Source organism: Triticum dicoccoides, chromosome 7A (assembly GCF_002162155.2).
Source record: "Triticum dicoccoides isolate Atlit2015 ecotype Zavitan chromosome 7A, WEW_v2.0, whole genome shotgun sequence".
NCBI classification, from domain to species: domain Eukaryota; kingdom Viridiplantae; phylum Streptophyta; class Magnoliopsida; order Poales; family Poaceae; genus Triticum; species Triticum dicoccoides.
The window spans coordinates 163,645,902-163,660,683 of NC_041392.1; the positions used below are offsets into that span (position 1 = coordinate 163,645,902).

The 14,782-nt window shown below is 42.7% G+C and overlaps 1 long non-coding RNA gene across 31 annotated transcripts; it reads left to right on the forward strand.

Annotated features, from left to right (window-relative positions):
* The first annotated feature begins 6,561 nt into the window (after positions 1-6,561).
* LOC119334578 lies at positions 6,562-14,097 on the forward strand. Of its 31 annotated transcripts, XR_005161445.1 has the most exons (11): positions 6,562-7,120; positions 7,238-7,530; positions 8,118-8,536; positions 8,637-8,725; positions 8,840-8,968; positions 9,118-9,293; positions 9,610-10,659; positions 10,751-10,820; positions 10,963-11,013; positions 11,263-13,438; positions 13,688-14,097. It is a non-coding gene; the product is annotated as an uncharacterized LOC119334578 (long non-coding RNA). The 31 variants fall into 31 exon arrangements; XR_005161441.1 differs by having other exon boundaries at positions 9,610-10,820; positions 11,243-13,438; XR_005161443.1 differs by having other exon boundaries at positions 9,610-10,820.
* The last annotated feature ends 685 nt before the right edge of the window (positions 14,098-14,782 follow it).

The following is a 14,782-nucleotide window of genomic DNA, read 5'->3' on the forward strand; positions in this document are numbered from 1 at the left end:
ATCTATTCAAGAGTCCGTAGTAAAATAACATGAAGCTATTATTTCCATTCGATCTATCATAGAGTTCATACTAGAATAACACTTTAAGACTCAAATCAACCAAAACCCTAATGTCACCTAGATACTCCAATGTCACCACGAGTATCCGTGGGTATGATTATACGATATGCATCACACAATCTCAGAATCATCTATTCAACCAACACAAAGAACTTCAAAGAGTGCCTCAAAGTTTCTATCGGAGAGTCAAGACGAAAACGTGTGCCAACCCCTATGCATAAGTTCACAAGGTCACTGAACCCGCAAGTTGATCACCAAAACATACATCAAGTAGATCACGTGATATCCCATTGTCACCACAGATAAGCACATGCAAGACATACATCAAGTGTTCTCAAATCCTTAAAGACTCAATCCGATAAGATAACTTCAAAGGGAAAACTCAATCTATTACAAGAGAGTAGAGGGGGAGAAACATCATAAGATCCAACTATAATAGCAAAGCTCGCGATACATCAAGATCGTGCCAAATCAAGAACATGAGAGAGAGAGAGAGAAAGATCAAACACATAGCTACTGGTACATACTCTCAGCCCCGAGGGTGAACTACTCCCTCCTCGTCATGGAGAGCGCCGGGATGATGAAGATGGCCACCGGCGAGGGATCCCCCCTCCGGCAGGGTGCCGGAACAGGGTCCCGATTGGTTTTTGGTGGCTATAAAGGCTTGCGGCGGTGGAACTCCTGATCTATTCTGTTCTCTGGAGGTTTCAGTATTTATAGGATTTTTTGGCGTAGGTCTCACATCAGGGGGTCTCCGGGTTGTCCACGAGGCAGGGGCCCACACCCAGGGGGTGGGCGCGCCCCCACCCTCGTGGGTAGCCCGAGACTCTCCTAGCCCAACTCTTTTACTCCGGGGGCTTCTTTTGGTCCAGAAAAAATCATCAAAAATTGGCACGTCAATTGGACTCCGTTTGGTATTCCTTTTCTGTAAAGCTCAAAAACAAGGAAAAAACAGAAACTGGCACTGGGCTCTAGGTTAATAGGTTAGTCCCAAAAATTATATAAAATAGCATATAAATGCATATAAAACATCCTAGATGGATAATATAATAGCATGAATACTTCATAAATTATAGATACGTTGGAGACATATCAGTCTCCAACGTATCTACTTTTCCAAACACTTTTGCTCTTGTTTTGGACTATAACTTGCATGATTTGAATGGAACTAACCCGGACTGATGTTGTTTTCAGCAGAATCGCCATGGTGTTATTTTTGTGCAGAAATAAAAGTTCTCGAAATGAACTGAAACTTCAAGGAGAATATTTTGGGAATATATAAAAAATAATGGCGAAAGAATCAAGACCAGGGGGCCCACACCCTGCCCACGAGGGTGGGGGGCGCGTACCCCCCTGGGCGCGCCCCCCTGTCTTGTGGGCCCCTAAGGCTCCACCGACCTCAACTGCAACTCCATATTTCACGTTCGGGGAGAAAAAACCCAGAGAGAATGATTCATCGCATTTTACGATATAGAGCCACCGCCAAGCCCTAAACTCTCTCAGGAGGGCTGGTCTAGAGTCCGTTCGGGTCTTCAGAGAGGGGAATCCGTCGCCGTCGTCATCATCAACCATCCTCCATCACCAATTTCATGATGCTCACCGCCGTGCGTGAGTAATTCCATCGTAGACTTGCTGGACAGTGATGGGTTGGATGAGATTTATCATGTAATCGAGTTAGTTTTGTTAGGGTTTGATCCCTAGTATCCACTATGTTCTGAGATTGATGTTGCTATGACTTTGCTATGCTTAATGCTTGTCACTAGGGCCCGAGTGCCATGAGTTCAGATCTGAACCTATTATGTTTTCATGAATATATGTGAGTTCTTGATCCTAGCTTGCAAGTCATTAGTCACCTACTATGTGTTATGATCCGGCAACCCCGAAGTGGCAATAATCGGGACCACTCCCGGTGAAGACCGTAGTTTGAGGAGTTTATGTATTCACTAAGTGTTAATGCTTTGGTCCGGTACTCTATTAAAAGGAGGCCTTAATATCCCTTAGTTTCCAATAGGACCCCGCTGCCACGGGAGGGTAGGACAAAAGATGCCATGCAAGTTCTTTTCCATAAGCATGTATGACTATATTCGGAATACATGCCTACATTACATTGATGAACTGCAGCTAGTTCTATGTCACCCTATGTTATAACTGTTGCATGAGGAATCGCATCCGACATAATTATCCATCACTGATCCAATGCCTACGAGCTTTTCACATATTGATCTTTGCTTAGTTACTTTACCGTTGCCACTGTTACAATTACTACAAAACTGCTACTGTTACCTTTGCCACCGTTATCGTTACTTCCATACTACTTTGCTACTAAATACTTTGCTGCAGATATTAAGTTTTCCAGGTGTGGTTGAATTGACAACTCAACTGCTAATACTCGAGAATATTCTTTGGCCCCCCTTGTGTCGAATCAATAAATTTGGGTTGAATACTCAAACCTCGAAAACTGTTGCGATCCCCTATATATACTTGTGGGTTATCACCCGACAGCAGGCCCGTGGCGAGCAATGGTTAGAATTTGAACTCTCAAATTCATCGGGGCACTCAACTTTCTCATGGTAGGCAGATCGCACTGGCGAACTCCTAACTCCTCAGCCTGACCAAATTCGTCAGCTAATCCGGAGATTTCCAAAGGCTTCACTCGAAGCGGCCCGTGTATGTATATGTTTGAGTAAGTTTGAGCATCACTTTGGAAATGTGAATATGTTTCACCTATACCCCTTTAATAGTACAGTTTTTTCTGTGACTCAAATAAGAAGAAAAAAACCTACGAAAACGAAGTCTTCAAGCTTCAAAGTATTCACGTCAATTTCTTCAAAGGCCGTACCTATTTCATCACCAAATTCTTCACTTGAAGAAATCCATTTTTAGGGGTCGACTTCCACGTGTTAAACTGAATCTTCAGGGACTCTGTTTCTTGTGTATACTCACAATCACATTAGTTCCTCAACCTATTTGTCTTCAATACTCCAAAACCACTAAGGGCACTTGATGCACTTACAAGCAGTAACTACACCAGCCATCTGAACCTACAAGATTTACCACCAAAGGGACGAAGACGACAGTAATTGGCGCAGAGACCAATTACAGAGGTTGACGCACAGACCAACCGTAGCCTGAAATTTAAGCGAACTATTTGAAGGATTATTTCCCCAATTGTCTACAAATGATCATGTTAAACCATTTGAAGGATTTCTGCCAAGCGCTAGCTGCTTGCTTCAGACCATGTAAAGTTTTATGAATTTTATAGACATGATTAGCTTTGTCAGGGTTAACAAAGCCGAGAGTTTGTTATAAATAAACTTTCTCCTCAATCTCACCATTCAAGAATACCCTCTTAACATCCATTTGATAAAGAGTGGTGTTATGGTGATTAGCATATAACAAACTAATGGCTTCAAGTCTAGCAAGGGGGGCATAACTTTCACCATAAGGGGAACGTATGCAATTTGCCGAGAAAGTTTAACATCAGCCAAAATCTATATGCATTGAACATGTGAGGAATCTATATAAGAACATGCTACCATATTGGAGGGAAGCATGTAAGGCAAAATAACCCACATAACTTTAATAGTACAAAATTACACGTACAAATTTTCACAACTTCTATATCCAAACAAATGACCAAAAACTAATTAGGTTGTCAGTCCAAACTTATGCTCAACTTGAAGTGAAACATCGTTGAAAATTCTGATTGAACATTGAAAAAGAACAAAGTTAACATGAAAAGATAATTGGGGAGAATCTGCCATGAAAGTAATACAAGATGGTTTGCAGAGGCATGCGATGGTGTACCTAGCCACGAAGCACCATACCACACGGTTGGGGAAGAACCCTAGAAATATTGAAGGACATGAGGAGTAAATTATTGTGGGAGGCTAGAAGCCATGCCGAAACAGAAATGTATGGAGCATTGATGCCATCAGCTACTACCTGGGAGAATCAAGTCAGTGTAGAGAAGATGAAGAGGGAGAATGAAACCCGTGAGTCGACCAAATTAATTGGAGGAGGAATTAATTAGGAGAGGATAGGCGCTGCCTTGGCCGCTGATTTTTTTAGAGAAATAAATGATAAGCTGCGCAGAGATATTATGGAGAAGCTGAATTAAATCACACAATTTGTTTAGTGGAATTCTTTTGCTGAGGTGGCAAATTTGATGAGGCGGATGGCTCCCTATAAATTGATGATGTGGGTAGGTTGCATGAAAGAAAAATCAGGTAGTGGGGAGCTCCTATTTAGAAACCAGGTAGATATAATTCTTTTTATTTTATCTTGTCTCGTGCGCAACCATCCATGTTTTTCCATTTGGTGAAGCTTAGTTTCATCCCAAAAGTGTTGATTAGGGGTGTATGCAGTGAAACCAAATTAGGGTAAAAATGTTGCATGGAACACTTAAACTTTGAAAAACTTCATGAGCTACCTCCCTGCATGCAACAAAGTTGAATTAGGATTAAAAGGTTCTTTGGAACATTGGAGGTTTGTAGGAACAAAGGCATCTAGGGTAATTCAGACCCTTCGGATCCACGTCCACAGTGATCGCCACAATGACAACGCGCAACTCCGCTTTGATTATGTCCCCTCAGTAGTGGCATTCTTGTTCAACATTGTAGTAACACCCAACCATGGGTGCATGATTTTTCAGTAAAAATGAATCAATCTATGTTTCACAAATTGCTTTGCAAATTGGAATTACACCTCACCATCTATATGGCCGGGGTAGATAAACCAAGTCATCAAAAATCAGGCCACAACTAATGTAATTTATGATTTTATAGTTTGAGCTTTAGGAAACAAGTCAAAGAGATTGATTGATTTTTTGTTGTCATACCTTTGCTACCCTAGGCGGAGAGTTCAGTCTATGGTCGATGTCGTCGTCGCATGACGCCCCGCCTCTGCTACGTTTGCATGTCTGATTGTCTCCCACCTATTCGTCTAGTCTATAGGCGTCAGTGCGCTTCTACGTGATGGTTGTCCGCTGGCGTTTCATGTTAGCAAGAGCACATATGGTAGTTGAAAAGGCAGAATGATGATTTGTAAGTAGATTTGAAGGCAGAATGACACATGTGCATAACTGAAACAGAACCGGGCTTCATCCCAATAAAACGGGTATATGGATGATGAACAACATGACAATGGATGGAAGGAAGGGATCCAAACCTGCCACTTTGTCTCAGTGGTACATGGTTGTTCGGATATGCAATGGAACCGTTGAGGTGACATGTGTGATGACATGGATAGGCTGCATATTGAGATCAATCCTATAACGAGGATAACTCATTTGTACAGGATACATGTCATAGAGCCTCCTCACAAACAAGATTAATGGAAGGCACACAAAGTTAAATGTCGAATCAAATGTATAGTGCTCCGATAGTTAATAGTATATCACATGGTTATTACTCCATAAAGAAATATAAGAGCGTTGAGTAGTTCATTTTTTTACGCGACATTGATTTGCTTGTGTTTGAGGGGACACTTACATTTTATGGGTCCATTTGGAGTGGAAGAGTAGAAAGCAAAGGAATTGAAAACTTTACAGGAATGTGCTTTGCCTGTCTACGAAAAACCTAGAAATGTTCGACACAGGGATGCAAATTTTTGATGAGTTCGACGTGAACTAGTAAAACCGAAGGAACCGGTGGATAAAAGCCAGTGCATGCACTTGCCTCCAATTATATAAAAATAGTTTTTTATTCACCCATACATGCATGTTGCTTAGCAGATAGCTTGACACTCACATGTAAGGATTTTTTTAAACCGGCCAACTCACACCTTGCATCGGGCTTCCGCCCAAACATTGGGTTAGAGTAGCTTTTTTTTGTTCCTGTAGTAAAAAGTGTATAGGATATGTGAACTTTCCTGTAGAATGAGTGAGGACGTTCCTTTGAACCGAACGCATCACAGGTTATTTTCTCCAAGAAATTCAGACCCATGAAAATTCCTGCACACCGAACGGGACCTATATTTGTCCATAACACATTGTTTCGAATTCACCCCTAACCCTCATCTCTACTCCTAATGAAGCAGTTGGTAGTGTCCGTCGGTCAATTTTCATTCTATTAGGATGCGTTTGGTTGAAGGTGTCATATGAATGGGTTGGGACCGTTCAATTTATTTGAGATTGAACCATTCAATTCATGCGTTTGGCTGAATATAAGAGATGAGCTAATTATTTAGGACGGGACCAACAGTCATGCTCACATAGTCATGCATGCAAAGCGTGGCCATTTGATTCGACCGATTTGGTTGGGTGGAACGGTTCAGCATCTTCAAGGCATATTCTCTTTTTTTGACTTGAACCATTCATGTGCTTTATAACCAAACATGTCTATTTTTTGAACGATCCCAACCCATTCATGACCACCCTTGTAACCAAACGCACCCTTAAAAACGGGTTTTTTTCATCCTCGATCCCACCTCACGGTTCCAAAAAAACCAATCAAAACCAACTGAGCCCCGTCCCACGAAACGAAATCAGAGGAACGAGGTCCCGGCCACAGGATCGATTGTGCGTACGAGTGAGGCCTCCTGCCCTCGAGCGCCCCACGACTCGCACAGCAGGTCGTGAGACGCCACCCTCCATCCCCTCGCCCCAGATCCATCCCTTCGCCACCGCCAGTTCGTCCCTTCGCCGCCCGCCGTTCCATCCCTCCGCCGCCGATCCATCCCTTCGCCGTCGCCCCGCACATCGAAGCCGCCGCCCTCCATCGGACGAACGAGCCCGCCTCAAACGCCGATGAGAATAATGCTCCCCTCGATCTATTCGCTGTGTTGAGGGGAACCACGCCCCAGCCGCCATTGCGGATCTCTTCGACGCCGCTGAGGCCCTACGGGAGCCACCGACGCCTTCATTGCGGTGCTCTAGGTCGCCGCCGTCGTGGTCCACAATCCCCGCCGCCGAGGTCCGTAGTCGCCGCCGTCGAGGTCCGAGAGGTGTCGCCGCCACCTTCATTCCGGACCTGGAGGTCTGCGCCAATCCCCAGGCCAGGGCGGTTCGTACCCCAGTCCCCAGGGCAAGGCGGTTCAAACCCCAGTCAGAGAGAGCTAGGTATGTGAATTTGCATGTTGATACAACCATTAATCCCAGTCAGAGCGGCGCTAGGTACTTGCACGCAGACACATGTTTCCATCCGCCTTCATTATGTGAATTTGCATGTTGATACAGCCATTAACCATGGTACATACATCTGTTAAGATCCCGTGCGTGGCTACGGGTATAATGAATGCAACGGGCACAGCGGTTCCATGCTGGATCATGGTGATGATGCAGTCGACTCAGCGGGGGATAGGAGGCTCGCCGGCTGGCGTTTCATTGATGCATGGGTGTTCCAATCATGATGGTACTGTCGGATAATGTACAAGACTTTTTTAGAACAATGTACAAGACTTTGGACGAGGTTCATCTGCGTCGATGTTTGTGGCTGGGTCGCTGGGTACACAATCCATTCACCGTGTAAGGTTTGCACCTTTTTTTTTCTATTTGCATTTTTTCTGTTGATTTTTCATATTGTTTGTGTTGGCCAACTAAAAAAAGATTTAGGATCCTAGATACAATGGACCATATTTATTCATGTTGCCTATATCTGTCAGCAAGCTCACCAGACATTCCCTCCATTGGGATTTTAGTAGATATAATGGACTATATTTACTCACGTTGTCCACAGCCTATTTGAAGAGATTTCTCTTTTAGTTCATTGGTATGAAGTTGTTGTTTCATATATATCTATGCAATAGCAGTTTCATGTAGACAAATATGCATGTCATGGCCTTCTATTCTTGTCCTTTTCATGTTCAAAGATCAGCACACTCATTAGATTAAATTTTGATATTGCATCTTTAAGCACTTCCTGAGAATTACATGCTACAGATGTATTTTCTATAGCCTCTATACTTTAGTTGCAAATGGCAACTTGATTGAACTGGATCAGCTGTAAGCTTTGCTAAATTCGTACATAACTAAATAAAAAACTGCACTTTTACCTCCCTGTGGTAATATAGAAGCATACTGTAAAATTCATACATGATTAATACTATTTCGTTTGCAGGTTCAGTCAACTCCTTTGAGGTGCTTAACAAGTAACGGAGGTTTTGGTGTCATCTGTACTCAGGGAAAGGGTGTGAAGACTATACATGTCAAATCCTCATACGAAATGTTGATCTGTTGTGCTTCTAGAATTATGGATTTCCGAATAATTAAATGACCAGTTATGCAATACAATATTCCCATAGTATTGAAATCTTCTATTCTGCAAAGTGTCCTTCAGAAAATGGCACTTGCACTTAATATGGGACACTCCAAATCCATATGTGCAGGCTATATCTGATATTTTCTCCATACAGAGTCAGCAGCAACTTGATTTATATTTCCGCTACTTGTCAATACGATGGCCCGTTGGAAATAAATGAGGTTTGGCCATCACTTATACTTGGGAACTACTTTTCAGTGATAGCTGTGTTGACTAAGGTACTATTTTTTCTTAAAGATTGATTTCTTCAGTGTCGCGTGTTTTACTTTACAGTTTTCTTAATATTCCATTGCCAATACACTGTTTTTTGCTTGATAGAGAACTACGGCGGGCTTACGCTTACCTGAAGTATATTCAAAACTATCAGAGTGTACAACAGATTAGAGCAGATTACATCAGCCTTAAAGGTAAAATGATCTGAACACTTGTTCACAATACACTGTAGTACATAGTAATAGTCCACTTAGTAATTTCTATATAAAAGTATGATCTGAAAATTTTGTTGGTTGTTTTTGCACCAGACTGTTGGCCATTAACGGTTATCTATGGCACTAAAACTTGTTGATCTCAACACATTCACCTCACAACACTTGTTGGCTAAAACATGTGCATTTAGCGCCAAAGAAGTTGAGGAATTAATGAGGTGATAGGTAAACTCCTTATACTGAATTTATCTATTTTCTTTGCTTCAAGTATATAGAAATATATTCCTTGACCGAAGCTCATTGACACTGCTGCCACTAATTTGCTGCGGGTCATCGACTTCAAGATTGATAAATATGTTTCTCTTATTATGCAGGAGTTGTGTGCTGAGGAGAAACTATTCTCTTGCAAATTGGATAGTTGTTGTAGGAATTAAAAAGGCACATGATTGTATTGTTGTTGTGGGATTTCGTTTCTACACGTTCCTCGACCCTAATGTCTACATGAGGTGTGAGTTCAACGGATCGTGGAAATTACATTACTAATAGAAAGGTAGGTAGAATCACAGTGATTCATACAAGAACTCACTAAAATTTTCCAATAATGAATCATATAGTTTATCAGCTGCCTCAACGGCTCACACTTTTGCAAGTCTTCATATTTTAGAAAATACGATTGAATTTGATAATTGGATCAAATGCAGTTATATGTATTGTATTTGCTTTGGTTGAATCTGAATTCTGTTAGAAACACAATGAACCACTTAGATATAGTATAAAGCATCAATCCGTACAGAACTGAGAGATGTCGTGTTTTTACAGTTCTTATGCCATCTTATCAAATTTTCTTGTCCCACATTTTATTTCAGATGCCGCAGCAAAAAGAATGCTCTCAGCCTTGGACGATTCATTCACTCGATTCTTGAAACCATTACCTTTTCTGAAGTAAGTCTGGCTAGCACGCAAGGTGCCCTCGCAGGTGAAGGTTGCATGTCTTCTGCTGGGTGTTTTGATACTTTTCAGTCTCTACTTGAATGTTGCGTACCTAATTTCTTAGTGGCCAACAATCATGCACTGATTCTTGCTAGGGGTCCTCGAGGAAACTCAATAGATGGCTACAGATGTTGCTAGGGGTCCTCGAGGAAACCCAATAGATGGTTTTTTCCTGAAGGTATTAAGATTACCAAGATTTGGTCAGCTGTTACACCATCATATTTCGGCACCTGAGTTTTGGTATGTGCCATGCATATATTTTGGCAGCAAATGGGTGGGTGCCTGGGTTCTCAATGTCCTTCCTAAATGGAAATCATATACATACATATATGTTTGATGTCTTGATATAAGTGAAAATAGTTCATGATACCAGCCTAAGACTCTTAATTTCTGTTTCTTTGCTATCTGACCTTTGCATTTCCTAGGTAAGCACTGTGTGAGATCATACATTGATCATGGTTCTTGATAGTTGTGTACTTTTCTTGGATCTTTAGAAGAATGTTATCTTGAGAAAAAAAAAGAGAAATCAGCTGTATGTAACTTCTGGAATTTAGTATGCTGGTGGCATTCTAATGTTTAATATATATCAGGCATCATATGCCATGTGAAAAGTCATGTTAATATCATGATGGGTCGCATGCAAGTGCATGTAGCAGCTCATCTTATTTTGTTAGAGATAATTTGCATGGTGATTACCATAATGGTGTCAGATGAACAAAATACTTAGTGTGACCATGTTAAAAACTTAAAATGATGGTCTAGGTGAAAACTTGCTATAAAGATGGGTAGCATGTCTTTTAATCATTTCTGAGGCATTTCATGTCTTAACGGGAAATTGTTTTTCAAGTTCTCCATTGGTGCGGCGGGGCTTAGAGGGATGGCCAGGTGGCGGCCAGCAACAGCAGTGGGCGGAGGTCGAGGGGAAGGTGTGGCAGCGAGGCGGCGCGCGAAAGTTTGCAGTACATTACACAATTTTGTTTGCTATTCAGTAACTAATGCTAAAGTTTATTCCTACAGCTTCTACATGAACAACTCCCTGTTTACTAAAGGCAAAAACTCATCCTTGAGCCAGCTTACTCCTGCAAATGTGGGCCAACACACAATTCACTTCATGCCTTGTTCATAACATCATATTTCTCAACCTAATGGCATCTGCCAATGATCTCAAAAGCCGATGTGTTCAACTTGTGTTTTTGTCGTGTGTTCAACATGTAATGTCATTTTTGTAGGCTAATTTCACTTTCGATGATCTCACGATAAAGCGACCATAGAACGAGAAGGTGAGCTAAAAATCATCTTGTTGTTTATTGTTGCAAAATTTCCTGTATGTGTATCTATATAGCATAAAAAAGAAAGCGACCATGATTATAATGTCCTACTAATGTGCTTATTGAATTGATGAAATAACTCAAATGTATTTCTTTATACTAATCTAATTACTTGGATTGTTTTTTCCTTCGTTTTATCTTTACCATTAAAGTTTGTTTTCTATCTTTTCTGATTCATAAGTTACGTTCATGCCAATGGAGATGGTGAATACACTCCTATGGTTGGATGTAAAACCTGTCGAACAGATGGCCAAACCCATTTCCGAAGCAGGCCCAAAAAAAAACATTATCACTTGTTTTGGAAGCTGCCTAAAGAAAAAACAGCACCGCAGAAACATATATGACTTAAAGCCAAAGGTAACAATAAAAATCCTTCTCTGGTTCATTAATTGGTTCGCCTAATCAAATTGTTGATTATGCAACTGAAACCTGCGAGGAATTATTATAAACATGATTTGGATGCATCATATTGAAAGTGGAATAGGGGCAGGGACGTTGATCCTTCGTAATGACCACAGGGACTACTGGAAGGCGCTACGTTTGGCGAGAATCTGCTAATCTATTTCACTAACGCCGTGTGGGCGTTCTTGAATTCCGAGTATGCCGCAACTGGATTTGACAGGGTGAGGGATGCAGGAGCGGTTCCGAGTATGCCGCAACTGGATTTGATAGGGTGAGGGATGCAGGAGCGGTCGATGACGAGGTGGCTCCATCTAAGGGTGGCCGGTATGACGTCCGGGATATCGCGCACCTATAGAGGTAAGCAGATTGTGTAGAACTGCAGCTTGTTATGTATAATGCTGTTTGATTTAATCTGATGCTATTTTAGACTTATGCAACCAAATCTATCAGAAAGAGTGCATGATAAATAAAGTTTATATAATGGAAGAGGAAATCCACCCAGCGAGTGCATGATGAAGTAGACCACTCTACTTTTTAAACTGGGAACTTCGATTGGAAATTGTTACTGATTATTGAAGTCGCATGGTAAGATAGCTGAATAGTACTATTTCAGTACTGGAAGTTTATGCAAGTTGGTGCACAGTACCGGAAGTGGTGGTATGAGTGAAATGAAGCACACTTCTGATGGGGAGAAAAAACGACTCGTCCGTAAGGAGACAATTGATCTCTTCTGAATCAAGGTGATGTTGGTTCGACAGATGGATATCTTTACCTATTTTTGTGAAGAGTTTTGTGTGAACCTGGAAACGACAAGGGGAAATATAATACAGGGTCTAGCATGAGAAGACATTGATTTTGAGCACAAATGCAAAAATGCATAACCGAAAAATTAAAAGGCCTTTGTTAATGTCTCAGTTGGTAGTCTTCGTCGGTTAATTTTCGTCCTATCTACCATGTTTTTTTCGTTCTCCCTCCCACCTTACGGTTCCAAAAAAACCAACCAAAACCAACTGAGCCCTGTCCCACAAAACGAAATCAGAGGAATGAGGCCTCCATGACTCCTCTCTCGATCTGTTTCCTAGGGACTGAACACCGCCGCCGCCGCCGATCCCATCTTCCCCGGTGACATGCCTCGCCGGCGGCCTCCTCTCCCCATCCACGCCAGCGACCTTCCTCTACCCCGCCCTCTCTGTCAACCCGTCCCTCTAGCAGCTCGGGCGAAACCCTAGCCCACCCGATGCCACGGCGACCTAGCAGGCAGGCGCGAGGAGCCCTGCCCAGCCATGGCGACACCGCCGGCGGCCTCCTCCTCCCCCTCACCTTCTCTCCCTCTCCCAAGGGAGGGAAGGGAATGGAAGGGATCCGGCGGCAAGGGGAGGCAGCGCCCAGATCCGCAGCCGCACCGGTGGGCCGCCATCCCTCGAGGTCGTCCATGGAGGTCCGAATGTGATACAGGCTTGAGGTACGCCTTACAGACTTACCTATCTATGTATCTTAGTTACAAGAGCATCAAGGTATGAATGTGATACACTACCACCTATTTTTACTCGTATGGACCAAATCATCAATGTTAAAATTCTGATGTCCACCTAAAAGTAACTGTAGGTTATTCGCTCAGAATTGTCGATTGCCGCTGACCACTTCTTAGATTTCTATTAACCTGAGGACCAGAACAAGCAGGTTCATGTGCAAGTATATAGTTTATATTTGAAGAGTTAGCTTCAGACAACGCACGATCTATGCAAAATCCATCATCTCATGCTTGCATAACAAGACCGATGGTAATTTGTCTACTACTCTACTTACTGCAGTTTACAAATTCTTTTATGGCTTCAGTTCCCACGCCGCTGCACGTGCAGGTCTCTGTTTGCTCAGTCCTCTTGCCGCGACACCATCACCAAGTCACTCAGAACCCACCACCGCCACAAACACCCCATACCGTCACGCGTGACGGCCGCAGCATCACAACTTCACGGTAAATCATTAAAATTTCAAAACACCAGTCAATTCATGTTCAAGTCGAGAACTAATAAATGTAGACGACCATCCAAAAAAAGGAAGTGAAAAAACCTTCCAAAAGCAAGGAGTGTCTTTCTATAAAAAAAAGCAAGGAGTGTCAACATTTGAAACAAAATATATTTTTGTACAGAAGTAATTTACATCTATGGAAGCAATTTTTTGTTCATCACTAATCTGTATCAATATGTGTTGTGTTCTCTTTCAGAGAAGTGAACTATGAAATCCCTCCTCATTCCAAACAATGAAACTATGAGGCTGAAAGTACAAATTTCATACGACATGACTGACTTAGAGAAAAAATGGGCGTATTTGGAGCCGGATGAAAATATGGGCAGATTTGGAGCAGTGTGAAGACGGCGCACGCTGGTGTTGCAATGACCAAAAGTGTCGAAGTGAAAGAAGAGATGGAATGACAATGACACAACCTTGTAGTGTGATTCTTGTATGTATGTTTGAGGTCCGTAGGAAAAAAATGTATTAGTGAGATAAAGTGACGGAGATATGCATCTTAGGCGCAGATGGAAGCAGAGCACAAAGATAAACGAAACATTATTAGTTTGTGAATGAACTCGTGGTGGAAAGAATGTTTTCATGTTCATATGCCACATTTTCTTACTATTTCTACTAAGGTAAGGAGCCTTGTATATGCCATATTTTTAACATATGTAGTAGAGCGAGACAACAAAACAATGACATAGAAGCCACGTAAAGAATCAAGGGGCAGTAGATTGAGAGTATGGTTGATGTATGGACAAAGAGTGCTAGGGAGAAGTTCAACAGAAAAGAGAGGCTAGATGGGGTGCATGGCATTTGTTGGAACAGAGAGAAGATACTTGCATTTGTGTTTTGGTTGAACATTGCGTGCAATGTGTTCGTTTGGGGAGGGTAACTTGAGCATTGTTTACAAATTTATTCGTTGGCCCGTGGTAACGCACGGGCAGTCTACTAGTACTCTCATTGCATCGGGATTGGTGAGAACTAGTGATTGGGTTCGGGCCGGGTTGGGCCAGGTCGACAAGGGCCGTCGTGCTTCGGCCGCCCAACCCCAGCAACCGGTCATAGCTCGCATCCAAAGATTTCTAAAAAAAAAAGCTCGCATCCAAAGAGCACCAGGCGACCACGCACCAACCGTTCCCTCTTCCATCGCACGCCCCAGATGCGATCTCCCGTCCCGTGCCTCTCCCCCGTCCCCGCCGTCGCCGGCGCCCCGGCGGCTCCTTCCTCGCCGCCACACCTATCCCCTCCCACCTCCTCGCCCCCCGCCACCGCTTTCTCATGCCCTGGAGACTTTGCCTTGCCA